General features: G+C 44.9%; 1 protein-coding gene across 7 annotated transcripts in view; it reads left to right on the forward strand.

Moving 5' to 3' along the window:
• The window catches only part of LOC128703657 (protein tramtrack, beta isoform), a gene marked incomplete at its 5' end in the record, with an annotated part of 506,533 nt that overhangs the window by 313,065 nt on the left and 181,346 nt on the right, over positions 1 to 12,122 (forward strand).

Raw genomic sequence — 12,122 nt, forward strand, 5'->3', positions numbered from 1 at the left:
ATTTATCCAACCCATTTTTAAAACTTCACAACGTCTTAGCATCTATGACGGTACTCCGGAGTTTGTTCCACTCATCCACAACTCTATTACCAAACCAGTGCTTTCCTATATCCTTCCTGAATCTGAATTTTTCCAACTTGTAACCATTGCTGTGAGTCCTGTCAATGTTAGATATTTTTAGCACGCTATTTACATCCTCTTTATTAATTCCTGTTTTCCATTTATACACCTCGATCATATCCCCCCTAATTCTACGCCTATGGAGAGAGTGCAGATTCAGGGCCTCAGTCTATCCTCATAGGGAAGATTCCTGATACATGGGATCAACTTTGTCATCCTCCTCTGTACGTTTTCCAGAGCATTTATATCCATTCTGTAATACGGTGACCAAAACTGTGCAACATAATCCAAATGAGACCTAACCAAAGAGATATAGAGTTGAAGAACAACATGAGGACTTTTATTATTTATACTTGTTGCTATGAAGCCAAGGATTCTGTTAGCTTTATTGCGAACACTAATGCACTGTTGTCTTGGTTTCAGATTACTACTAACCAGAACTCCTAAATCCTTTTCGCAATCCGTAATATTAAGATCTACATTATTTAGTTTATATGTGGCATGGTTATTTTCCTGTCCAACATTTAGAACTTTGCATTTGTCTATATTAAACTACATCTGCCACTTCTCCGACCATTGCATGAGTTTATTCAAATCATCCTGGAGTGCTCTAGTGTCCTCACTAGAATGAATTGGACGGCCTATTTTGGTGTCCCTCTTCAAGGGGGGCTCCTTGGCGTGGTGAAGAGGCTCTTGGTCTGAGGAATTAGACCTGTCGGTCTCCTTCCTCAGACCGAACCTAATTACCCCCCAATCCCCTCTTCCATATCCCATCCTCCCCATCCTCCCCTTTTCCCTTTCCTCCTCCCACTAACCACCCCTCCCTTTTGCCCTTCCTCTTTTTGGCCTTTGGGATTTTTCCCACAGGCGTGCTAGTTCCTAGGTAGGGGAAAGGGTACCGGGGTCCATCCCATTCCGTTGAGGTTCTTGGCGGTGGCGTAGTTTGCCGTGGAATTTGGATCGCCTGGGGATGTCCCGATCCCTCTCCGGTATCCCGGAGAGTGGCTTTGGGTGTCTTTCAGGTGACGGGTGTATCTCTTGAAACCACCTTTTGGATTCCGGGGGTGGTGGCCAAAGGAGGTATGCTTTGTGGCGGATATCCGGCCGCCCTCTCTTTTGTCCACCGAGGTAGCTCGGCAGATGTGAGGTTGCTATCCCAGATTGCTGGTTTACTGGCATGATGGGTAGGGTATGGCATGGGTTCCATGCTGCATCTACACTACTTGCGGTGCTGAGGTCCTCTTGGGCGCGGAGGGAGATTTCTGGCCCTTTCATTCCTCCTAGGAACTATCCCTCCCTGGTCCCCCCTTTTTTTTCTTTTTTTTTATTTTTATTTTCTTTTCTTCACTGTACAGAATGCTACCCAAGCTCATGATCTTTCTCTTCTTTCCCATATAGATACTGTTCCTGTCACTATTGAAAAACATCATTCCCTCAATTCTTGTAGTGGTACCGTCATTCTGCCCCATACCATAGTTCAGCAAAATTTCCAGACATGTGGCAATGACATTCTTGAACAGCTGGAACTCCAAGATCTCCCAATCCTCTAGGTAGACACTTATGTTCTTTCTGCCCGCGGGAGGAGACGATACCCTAGCAATGTGGCTCGTTTAACTTTTGACAGCCGTGAACTCCCATCCTCAGTTTATGTAGCAGGACATCGGTTACAAGTTCGAAAGGTGATCCCTACACCGCAACAGTGTAGAAATTGCTGGCGATTTGGCCATCCAGCAAAATATTGCAGATCCATAGCCGAATGCCCAGTCTGTGGTGCCGATGACCATTCTAATACGTCTTGCAATCGACCTCCCTCTTGCCTTAATTGTCATGAGGCTCACCCTTCGTACTCTCGCAGTTGCCAAGTCTACTTAAATGAGTGGGAAATCCGTTACCTCAAAGAGGCAGAAGGTCCCCCTTATGCCATGGCAGTTTCTCTTCTCCGCCTCCAAGGGAGACTACCTCGTGTTTCTTATTTCCATGTTTCAAAACGTCCCCCCACTTCTGGGGTCCCATCTTCTGCAGCCTCCTCTGTGGTTACCTCTCCCATAGTCACTCCTGTATCTAATTGTTTTGCTGTCCTAGGCTCAGACGTCCCTACTTCAACGCCTCAGTCTGTTCTTGCTTCTTCGTGTTCTCCCTCACAAGCCTCAGTATTGACGAGACCTCGTACAACACCTCCTCCCAATCGTCCCTCTACTTCTCAGAAGTCAAAAAAAGGTCCTTTAACCTCTCCTTCCCTTCTTCCACCTCATTTTACCTTTCCTGTCTCTGTACCGGGTTCTTCCCCTCTCACTGACTCTGTTACAAGTGTAGAGGTTCACCCTCCTCCTCGTACTATACCTACCTCCCTTGTTCCCTCCCAAGTTTCTTCCTCTTCTGCCACCTCCCAGGTTTCTGCCTCTTCTGTCCCCTTCCACGCTTCTTCTCCAGTTCCCTCCACCCTCTCGCCTCCCCTACCTTGGTACAGTCCATTACAGCTGCGATCTTTACTCATCCTCCCCGTACCATCTCCAATATTGTCTCCCATACGACGTCTCTGAATTCCGAAACACTTGAAGCAATCTCTGAATATATTGCAGAGACCAAACCATCAATGGACACTGATCCACCCTCTGTTCCTTCTCTCTCCTCTCCTCCATCTGTGCAACTCCTTTCTTCACAGCGCACCATTCCTTCGCTGCTTGAACGTTTTCCGCTGCCTCCGCATGTGGACTTTTCTAACCCCTCTAGTCCGTAGGAACCCTTACCTGTAGATTTCAAGTATCTTTATCATTGCCAATCCTGGCCTATTTACAGTGGAATATACGCAGCCTCAGGGGTAATCGGGGTGAGCTTCAGATGTTACTCTCCCAGTTTTCCCCTGTTGGTGTTTGCTTACAGGAACCAAAATTACACTCTGCCGTTATCTCTCCCATCTCAGGCTATAATTTATTGTATTCTTCAGATCCTTTTCCTGATGGGACCTTTAATGAAAGTGCCCTTCTTCTATGCACTGATATTCCGTACCATCAGCTATTTGTTCGTACTTCACTGCATTACACAGCATAGGTGGTATACGCTCTGTTCTTTATATCTCTCTTCTTCTCGGGCACTATTCCGGATATTGCCTTTCTTGTTTTGGCATTACCACCACCGATTCTGTTACTTGGCGATTTTAATGCCCATCATTTCCTTTGGGGGGGATCTCACTGTGATTCCCGTGGCATTCAGTTAGAGGCTTTTCTTACCACCCATCCCCTCCATGTTTTAAATACAGGTACTCACACCCATTTTGATCCTTGGACTCACACCCTCTCCTGCATCGATCTCTCAGTCTGCTCTTCCTCCGCTGCATTAGACTTTACCTGGTCTGTTCTCCCGGATTTACATGACAGCGATCATTTCCCAATCATTCTTACTTCCCCTTCATATTCACCACCTCTTCGTATCCCACGCTGGCAATTTGTTCAGGGAAATTGGAACCTTTACTCACAACTAACTGTTTTTAGTGAGGTTTCTTCTTCGTCCTCCATTGATGAGCTTTTACACCTCTTCTCGTCCTCTGTTTTAACCGCAGCTTCTCATTCTATACCCCAAACTTCAGGCAGGCATTCTCAGAAATGCATGCCTTGGTGGTCTCCTGCTTGTGCTCGTGCAGTACGTTTGAAACGCGCTGCATGGAGCAGGTACCGGTACAATAGAACCACGGAGAGACTTCTTGATTTTAAGCAGAAGCGTGCAATCGCTCGCCGTGTCATCCATGACGCTAAACGCACTTGCTGGTGAGATTATGTCTCCACCATCACCTCTGCTTCCTCTATGAGTGCAGTCTGGAAAGAAGTACGAAAACTGAGTGGTAAATATTCTCCTGACCCGACTCCTGTTCTGCGGGTTGCCGGTGTTGATGTAGCAAACCCACTAGATGTTGCCAATGAAATTGGCAATCATCTGGTCCGTATTTCTCAGGGGCTCCATCTATGCCCCTCGTTTCTTTCCTCGAAGTCTGCCAGAGAGTTAGCACCCTTGGACTTTTCTTCTTTCCGAGAAGAACTGCATAATGTGCCTTTTACACTTCAAGAGCTAGAGGCAACACTCTTAGCTTGCCGATCATCGGCAGCTGGGTCCGACGATATTCATATTCGTATGCTACAACATTTACATCAGTCAGCCCTTGCAGTCCTATTATGCCTTTTCAATCTTATTTGGTCACAATGAGTTCTTCCACAGCTGTGGAAATCTGCCATTGTTCTCCCTTTCTGCAAACCAGGCACTACGGGACATGAAGCCTCCCACTATCGTCCCATTGCTGTTACCAGTGCAGTTTGCAAAGTGATGGAACGCCTGGTAAATAGACGTTTAGTGTGGTATTTAGAGACACACAACAGTCTCTCCACTCGTCAATATGGCTTTCGTAAGGGACGTTCTACCGTAGACCCTTTACTACGCTAGGATACATATGTTCATAATGCCTTTGCGAATAACCACTCAGTTTTGCCATATTTTTTGACCTTGAGAAGGCATATGACACAACTTGGAGGTATAATATTTGGCCCAAGCCCACTCCTTATGCCTCCGAGGCAATCTACCATCCTTCCTTAAGAACTTTTTAACTGATAGACATTTCCGTGTTCGGGTTAATAATGTGCTCTCGCCGGACTTTATCCAAGCTGAAGGTGTTCCCCAGGGATGTGTTCTGAGCACAACACTTTTTCTCCTTGCTATTAATGATTTGGCCTCTAGTCTTCCATCAAATATTTGGTCATCACTCTATGTTGATGACTTTGCTATTGCCTGTGCAGGCACTGACTGTCACCTCATTACAGTTTCTCTCCAGCATGCAGTCGACCGTGTTTCCAATTGGGCCACCACACATGGGTTTAAATTTTCCAGCACTAAAACCCACCAAATTACTTTCACTAGACGCTCTGTCATATCTGATCATCCTTTGTACCTCTATGGCTCCCGTATCCCTGAACGTGATACAGTCAAGTTTCTGGGCCTCCTCTTTGACCGTAGGTTATCCTGGAAACCTCACATTACCTCTCTGAAGGCAACTTGGCACAGCCGGCTGAACCTTCTTAAAACCCTTGCTCATCTTTCATGGGGAGCTGATCGTCGTCGAACCCTCCTTCGCCTACATTCCACCATCATTTTATCGAAATTTGATTATGGTGACCAGATCTATTCAGCGGCATCTCCTGCTACTCTCTCTAGCCTTAACCCCATTCATCACCAAGGATTACGTTTATGCCTTGGTGCTTTTCGCTCTTCCCCTGTTGAGAGCCTCTATGCAGAAGCGAACGTTCCATCCTTATCCGATCGCCGTGATGCCCATTGCCTTCGCTATTGTGTACGCTCTCATGATCTCCGCAATCCTTCCATTTATAGAATGGTCACTGATATTAGTAGACATTCTTTATTTGTTCGCCGCCCCTGTTTACTCCGTCCCTTCTCTCTTCGCCTTCATTCGCTCTTGTCTTCTCTTCAGTTACCACCTTTCTATGCTCATGTAGCATCTCACTTTTCCCTACCCCCCTGGGAAGTTCCAGCTGTTCGAGTCTGTTCTTTCTCTCTCCCTTGCTCGAAAGCCCAACTGTCTACGGTCGCTTCCCGCTCTCTTTTTCTTGACCACTTCCACTCTCATTCTCATGCCATTGCTGTATACACAAATGGCTCTAAGTCTTCTGACGGCGTAGGATTCGCAGCAGTGTTTCCAGACAGCATCGTACAAGGGCATTTACTATCTTCGGCTAGTATTTTTATTGCTGAATTGTATGCCATCCTTGCAGCACTTATCCGTATTGCATCTATGCCTCTGTCATCATTTGTGGTTGTCTCAGACTCCCTTAATGCTTTACAGGCTATACAGAAATTTGATACACCTCATCCCTTAGTCCTCCGTATCCAACTTTGGCTACGCCGCATCTTTACCAAGCATAAAGATATTGTTTTTTGTTGGGTCCCTGGTCATGTTGACGTACAGGGCAATGAACAGGCAGACACTGCTGTGCGGTCAGCAGTACATGACCTACCAGTTTCATATAGAGTTGTTCCATTTACGGACTATTTTGCTGCAATATCTTCCCACCTTCACACTCGTTGGCAACAATGTTGGTCTACTACGCTCGGTAACAAACTTCAATCTATTAAACCGAGTATAGGTTACTGGGCGTCTTCTTATCACCAGTGTCGAGGTTGGGAGACTACTCTCTCCCGTCTTCACATTGGCTATACTCGTCTTACTCATGGATATTTCATGGAGAGGTGCCCTGCTCCTCTCTGCGAGAATTGCCAGGCTCCATTGTCAGCCGGCCACATTCTGTTGGACTGCACACTTTATCAACGAGCACGCAGAATTTACTGTCAGTGGAACGCCTTCCAACTGAACAAAAGAAATTAATGGAAAAATAAATAAATAAAGAAATAACTTAGGAAAAATGAGAATAATGATTTTTGAGAATTTTACTTAAAATTTAAATATAATAAAAAAAATTGGCCTTCAGTTTCTTTTAGTTGGGCAGGAGTAGGTATGGCCCTGGATAGTTCCTCTGATGTTATTTATGTGGGTTATCCTGGGGCAGATGGTAACAATCCGATGTTCTGGAATCTCCTACCACTTGGATGGAGCACAAGTAGAATAGGTAAGGGCCGGTAGTAGTAGAATATTGTTAATAAGTATTATTAACACGTCTTGCTCCTTTATCTGGCGTCTATCCTGGAAGACCACGCCAGGAACAGAGCTGGTAAATAAAAGAAAATAAACTGGTTACCCATAGTTATGATAATATAACATTTAAGAATTGAAAAGAATGATAAATGCCAAAATCATTACTGGTAACCAGCAAACAAAATAAAGAAACAAACAGTGATACTCCTGGTATATCACCCTACCTGATTAGGAGAAGAGTGGAGGTGAAGTGACTCTCCAAACTTCAACCCACACCAGGTAAGGTCAATATTACCAGGAGTAGAAACTAACAAATCGGACACCAGGAACTAGTTTCGCCCCAGCCCGCCAGAGAGGAGGGGGGGTGCACGCGACGTAACTAATGGTTCCTGGATGCCCGAACAACCTTAACCCCGCTTACGCCTACTTTTCCCTCACATTTACCTCCGTCGTTGTCTTCGCTCCGCTGCTGTCTCTTTACCTTCCCTTCTCGCTGATGGACCCACCTTTCATCCGGACTCTCTCATTGACTTTTTGACAACAACTGACTGATTTCACAAATTCTGATACCTTCTGCCCTTTCTACCTCAATCTCTTGCTACCCTCTACCCCCATACTATCCCCTGCCCCGCTGTTTTCTGTAACCTACTGATCATCCCTCCTCCCTTCTGCCGCCCAATACCCTCGCTTCCTTCCCTACCCTGCAGCGCTGTATAGCCCTTGTGGCTTAGCGCTTCTTTTTGATAATAATAATAATAATAATATTTTGGTGTCATCAGCAAATTTACTTATATCGCTATTTATTCTCACATTTATGTCGTTTATGTAGATTGTGAACAACTACTAGGCTGGGAGTCATATTTTCTGAATCTGCCTTAATTATTTTTTATTATTATCACACCGGCCGATTCCCACCAAGGCAGGGTGGCCCGAAAAAGAAAAACTTTCACCATCATTCACTCCATCACTGTCTTGCCAGAAGGGTGCTTTACACTACAGTTTTTAAACTGCAACATTAACACCCCTCCTTCAGAGTGCAGGCACTGTACTTCCCATCTCCAGGACTCAAGTCCGGCCTGCCGGTTTCCCTGAATCCCTTCATAAATGTTACTTTGCTCACACTCCAACAGCACGTCAAGTATTAAAAACCATTTGTCTCCATTCACTCCTACTGTCTGCCTTAAATGTTTATGTATTCTTGTCTTCTGAGGTAATTTGTGAATATAACCTTAGCATTGTTATTCTTGGCTCTTCCGAAAACAGCTTCAGAGGCAAGTTACATTTACCAGCTAATACTTTTAACTTGTTGACTGCCACAGATCTGCTTAACTTCGGTTTCCAGTAATTACTTTTTAAATCTCCTCTTGATCTTTGTGTCAGCTTCTTGTAATTCAGTTGTATTACAGAATATTTGGCTGTAGTTTCTGAGTTCTGGACGCAACTCTGACCTTATTTACACTTTATACAACCTGTACACGTCATGTATCATTTCTTTAGCAAATTTTATTTACAAGAGGGAACTGCACAGTTCCTTAAGTTAGTTCCGGACCAGCCAGGCTGTTTGTACAGCAATAACAGCTTGTTGGAGTGCGTGCTACCAGCAGTAACAGTACGGACAAGTAGATAAAACACAGGTTAGACATCTATATTATTGACACATTCCGCCCATACAGCAGGTTTCTTCAGTCAGGCACAGAGGACACAGTGTGTGGACACAAGAAATATTGGCCAAGATGATGTGATGAGTCCTGGAGTGGTCTTTTGGACTGGTCATTCCTGGAGTGGTCTGTGTTGGATTGATCTTTCGTGGAGTGGTCTGTGCTGGACTGATCTTTCCTGGAGTGGTCTGTGCTGGATTGCTCTTTCTGGAGTGGTCTGTGCTGGACTGATCTTTCCTGGAGTGGTCTCTGCTGGACTGATCTTTCGTGGAGTGGTCTGTGCTGGACTGATCTTTCGTGGAGTGGTCTGTGCTGGACTGATCTTTCGTGGAGTGGTCTGTGCTGGACTGATCTTTCCTGGAGTGGTCTGTGCTGGACTGATCTTTCCTGGAGTGGTCTGTGCTGGACTGATCTTTCCTGGAGTGGTCTGTGCTGGATTGCTCTTTCCTGGAGTGGTCTGTGCTGGATTGCTCTTTCCTGGAGTGGTCTGTGCTGGGTCATTATCACGTCACGAAATGTTTGGTAATGATGCAGAACTGTACTGAGCACTGAAGCTCTACTGAGTACTGTGTGAAGCTGTACTGAGTACTGTGTGAAGCTGTACTGAGTACTGTGTGAAAATATACTGAGTACTGTGTGAAGCTGTACTGAGTACTGTGTGAAGCTGTACTGAGTACTGTGTGAAAATATACTGAGTACTGTGTGAAGCTGTACTGAGTACTGTGTGAAGCTGTACTGAGCACTGAAGCTGTACTGAGTACTGTGTGAAGCTATACTGAGCACTGAAACTCTACTGAATACTGTGTAAAGCTGTACTGAGTACTGTGTAAAGCTGAACTGAGTACTGTGTGAAGCTGTACTGAGAACTGTAAAGCTGTACTGAGAACTGTGTGAAGCTGTAGTGAGCACTGAAGCTCTGAGTACTGTGTGAAGCTGTACTGAGAACTGTGCAAAGCTGTACTGAGAACTGTGTAAAGCTGTACTGAGAACTGTGTAAAGCTGTACTGAATACTTTGTGAAGCTGTACTGAGTACTGTGTGAAGCTGTACTGAATACTGTGTGAAGCTGTACTGAGTACTGTGGGAAGCTGTACTGAGTACTGTGTGAAGTTGTACTGAACACTCTGTGAAGCTAACTGAATACTGTGTGAAGCTGTACTGAATACTGTGTGAAGCTGCACTGAATACTGTGTGAAGCTGTACTGAGAACTGTGTGAAGCTGTACTGAATACTGTGTGAAGCTGTGCTGAATACTGTGTGAAGCTGTGCTGAATACTGTGTGAAGCTGTACTGAATACTGTGTGAAGCTGTACTGAATACTGTGTGAAGCTGTACTGAGTACTGTGTGAAGCTGTACTGAGTACTGTGTGAAGCTGTACTGAGTATTGTGTGAAGCTGTACTGAGAACTGTAAAGCTGTACTGAGTACTGAAGCTGTACTGAGTACTGTGTGAAGCTGTACTGAGTACTGTGTAAAGCTGTACTGAGAACTGTAAAACTGTACTGAGAACTGTTGTATAGTCCCTGTGGCTTAGCGCTTCTTTTTGATTATAATAATAATAATGTACTGAGAACTGTGTAAAGCTGTACTGAGAACTGTGTGAAACTGTACTGAGAACTGTGTGAAACTGTACTGAGAACTGTGTGAAGCTGTACTGAGAACTGTGTAAAGCTGTACTGAGAACTGTGTGAAGCTGTACTGAGAACTGTGTAAAGCTGTACTGAGAACTGTGTGAAGCTGTAGTGAGCACTGAAGCTCTACTGAGTACTGTGTGAAGCTGTACTGAGTACTGTGTGAAGCTGTACTGAGTAAACCATACCCCCGGCCGGGATTGAACCCGCGGTCATAGAGTCTCAAAACTCCAGCCCGTCGCGCTAGCCACTAGACCAGCTAGCCACAATAAGATTCATCCAACTAGGTATATTTCTACACCATAGGAAAGTTAGCACAGGCACCTCTGTGACCACAAATGCAAGTTTTTACAGACGAATCTCCAGCTAGCGTGGCCGTGACGAACTCTAGCTCAAGTCCCTTCACTGCCGTCAACATGACTTAAGAAATCGTAATGACACGATTGCAATAGTGTCATTACGATTTCTTAAGTCCTGTACTGAGTACTGTGTGAAACTATACTGAGTACTGTGTGAAGCTGTACTGAGTACTGTGTGAAGCTGTACTGAGCACTGAAGCTGTACTGAGTACTGTGTCAAGCTATACTGAGCACTGAAGCTCTACTGCATACTGTTTAAAGCTGTACTGAGTACTGTGTCAAGCTGAACTAAGTACTGTGTGAAGCTGTACTGAGAACTGTGTAAAGCAGTACTGAGAACTGTGTGAAGCTGTAGTGAGCACTGAAGCTCTACTGAGTACTGTGTGAAGCTGTACTGAGAACTGTGCAAAGCTGTACTGAGAACTGTTTAAAGCTGTACTGAGAACTGTGTAGAGCTGTACTGAATACTTTGTGAAGCTGTACTGAGTACTGTGTGAAGCTGTACTGAATACTGTGTGAAGCTGTACTGAGTACTGTGTGAAGCTGTACTGAGTACTGTGTGAAGCTGTACTGAATACTGTGTGAAGCTGTACTGAATACTGTGTGAAGCTGTACTGAGTACTGTGTGAAGCTGTACTGAGAACTGTGTGAAGCTGTACTGAATACTGTGTGAAGCTGTACTGAATACTGTGTGAAGCTGTACTGAGTACTGTGTGAAGCTGTATTGAGTACTGTGTGAAGCTGTACTGAGTATTGTGTGAAGCTGTACTGAGTACTGAAGCTGTACTGAATACTGAAGCTGTACTGAATACTGTGTGAAGCTGTACTGAATACTGTGTGAAGCTGTACTGAGTACTGTGTGAAGCTGTACTGAGTACTGTGTGAAGCTGTACTGAGTATTGTGTGAAGCTGTACTGAGAACTATAAGCTGTACTGAGTACTGAAGCTGTACTGAGTACTGTGTGAAGCTGTACTGAGTACTGTGTAAAGCTGTACTGAGAACTGTGTGAAGCTGTACTGAGAACTGTAAAGCTGTACTGAGAACTGTGTGAAGCTGTACTGAGAACTGTGTGAAGCTGTACTGAGAACTGTGTAAAGCTGTACTGAATACTTTGTGAAGCTGTACTGAATACTGTGTGAAGCTGTACTGAATACTGTGTGAAGCTGTACTGAGAACTGTGTAAAGCTGTACTGAGAACTGTGTAAAGCTGTACTGAGAACTGTGTGAACCTGTAGTGAGCACTGAAGCTCTACTGAGTACTGTGTGAAGCTGTACTGAGTACTGAAGCTGTACTGAGTACTGTGTGAAGCTGTACTGAATACTATGTGAAGCTGTACTGAGTACTGTGTGAAGCTGTACTGAATACTGTGTGAAGCTGTACTGAATACTGTGTGAAGCTGTACTGAGTACTGTGTGAAGCTGTACTGAGTATTGTGTGAAGCTGTACTGAGAACCGTAAAGCTGTACGGAGTACTGAAGCTGTACTGAGTATTGTGTGAAGCTGTACTGAGTACTGTGTGAAGCTGTACTGAGTACTGTGTGAAGCTGTACTGAGAACTGTGTGAAGCTGTACTGAGAACCGTACAGCTGTACTGAGTACTGAAGCTGTACTGAGTATTGTGTGAAGCTGTACTGAGTACTGTGTGAAGCTGTACTGAGAACTGTGTGAAGCTGTACTGAGAACTGTGTAAAGCTGTACTGAGAACTG

The sequence above is a fragment of the Cherax quadricarinatus genome, chromosome 76, assembly GCF_038502225.1.
Source record: "Cherax quadricarinatus isolate ZL_2023a chromosome 76, ASM3850222v1, whole genome shotgun sequence".
NCBI lineage: Eukaryota > Metazoa > Arthropoda > Malacostraca > Decapoda > Parastacidae > Cherax > Cherax quadricarinatus.